Here is a 2,459-nt window from a genome sequence, read left to right as displayed (position 1 = left end):
AAACTGCACTTCCAGCTACCCCAACCAGCCCCTGTTTCTTGTGCTCAAGTGCCAGGACCCAGGTGGGACTCTGGCACCATGTCCCTGCAGTGCTAGTAACCTTTTGCTCCACTCATGCCTTTGTTTGCCAGTTCCTGCATTGCTTAGCTCCCTGATATGCCTCTTATGATGGCAACTGGATGAAGCCACCACTGAACTCTCACTTGTTTGCTGCCTCGTTTTACTGGGTGAGATTCTGAACCCCATGGTTCCTGTGCGCTGTCTGTAAAATTCAAAAACCCTGTAAAATTCCTCTCAGCCAGCTGATTAATCACCTCAGCGACAGTCCCGCTGTATTCAGGCACCATGTCTTCCCGCCATGTTGGCCGACATCAGGAATATCCGGCAGCGACCTGAAGTGATGGGCTTCCCTCCTGATGTCTTCCATTCCAATATTCCCCCCTCCCTTGCTTCCAACCTGATATTCCTCCCCCTCCCTCACTCCCATCCCAAAATTCCTCCCCCTCCCTTGCTCCCATCCCAAAATTTCTCCCCCTCCCTTGTTCCCAGCCTGATATCCCTTCCCCCTCCCTTGTCCCAGCCCATCTCCAAAGGACTCAGAAGATCCAGCTCTTTGTCACAAATCTGTTTCTGGCTGGAATTTCACATCAATAATTTTCACTTTTTATTTGGAAGTATATAGTTAATATTGCACAAAAAGCTCAATTTAGAAAGCCAGAGCTCATCATCATTTCAATTCAGAGTTAATTTTTGATGATCTCAATCATCTGCTAAACTGTTTAGAATCCCTGTCCCTCACAGTGACAGGAATTAATCTAAATTCTAAACATTTTCCTGTAAAGAGCAGTTGCAGTTATTTACAGCTTCTGAATATATACCCTAAAACATCATTACAGGATAAGAGTTCATAATTTTATTCCCCGTCTGTTACTTTCAGAGTTACTACACATTCATAGACACTGTGGCCAGGATTTTTAGGATGGCAGGATTCCCCTTCCTATCATCTGAGGAGTCAGCAGAGAACACATCCCCGCTGATACTGCCTGCCCTGCAGCCATTTCACGCTCCAACAAGTGTTAATTGGCTGGAGGTGAGATTTCTGCCCCTCACTCGGGAGAAAGTCCCACCTCGGAGAGCTGCCAGCCAATCTGATTGGTCAGCAGCTCTCTAGCCCCTGCAGCAGTCCCCGGAGCCTAAATCCTGGGATTCCGGGACCCAGTAAGTCTTAGAGCGGGGAGGGTAGGTGAGGCCTGGAGGGGTGGACTGAGGGGGAGTTGGGGGTGTTGGAAGAGAGGCCGGGGGAGGGAGGATCTGTGGAGACCAGACCTTATTCCAGGACACCCAATGTTAAAAGGAAGCTGCTGATGGAGGTGCAACCCCTACCCACCCCCCCACCCCACCCCCCACAACCAACCCTTCCCGCATGAGACCCGAACCCAATTAATTTTCGGGCTTCCCCCCTCCAGCTCCAGAACTCCTCTCGTCAGCCTGAAGATTGAGGCTGGGCAGGAAACGGCCCTTAAGTGGTCATTAATTGGCCACACAAGGGTCTTAATTGGGGCAAGGGCTGGCGGGCAAGCCTGGGCCTCACCCATCCAAGCGTAAAATTGTGGAAAGGTGGGAGCAGGTGGGAACCAGGCGGAAATCACTCTGTGAAATTTTATACTCATCTCCACCTACAGACTGGCTGGCAGGGGAAAGTAAAACCCTGTATTTTGCAGCCTGTAGACTGTTTCCCTAATGAAGCTCCTGATTTAATGGAATGAAATTGGAAAAAATTCCAGTACTGACAGAGATTCCTAGCCTGCATTGCTACTTGCAACAGTGATTCTCCCTCAATTTCACCCACATCAACATTTAAGACTAATGAAAAGCGCAAGAAATCATTGCTGCTGAAATATTAAATCTGGAGTACACAATGCACTCATATCAGCTGAAGAGAGTGGGAAATATTCCCCTGTGTGGAGGAGGTAAAGTACCAGAATAAGTTCTATCCCCCAACAGTCCCTTATCCTGAGACTGTGCCCCCGTGTTTTAGATTCCCCGACCAATGGAAACAATCTCTCAGCGTCCACCCTGTCAAACCCCTTCAGAATTGTGTAGGTTTCAATAAGGTCGTCTCTCATTCTTCTAAATTCCAGAGAATATAAACCCCACTCCGGAGCTGTATAACATTGGGCCTCCATATTCAGGGTTCTGTATAACCTGGGCCTGTATAAACCTGGGTCTGCAAGTTCCTGTTTCTGTCTCATCTTGGGCTGTTTTGTCCAGGGTCTACAAAAATAATAAGCGTTTTTCATCTAAAATGAGATGAAGTCTGACTCAATTGTTTCCTCCTGAATTAATCCTTGAACTGCTAATCCTTACGACTTGCAGCAGTAATATATATTCCAATTTTTAAAGCAAAGGCATAAAGCTGGGATTTCTGCTTGTCCTTTGTGATATAAGAGATCTCTGGC

This window comes from Cetorhinus maximus, chromosome 15 (genome assembly GCF_964194155.1).
Source record: "Cetorhinus maximus chromosome 15, sCetMax3.hap1.1, whole genome shotgun sequence".
Lineage (NCBI taxonomy): Eukaryota > Metazoa > Chordata > Chondrichthyes > Lamniformes > Cetorhinidae > Cetorhinus > Cetorhinus maximus.
This window is presented reverse-complemented; position numbering follows the sequence as displayed.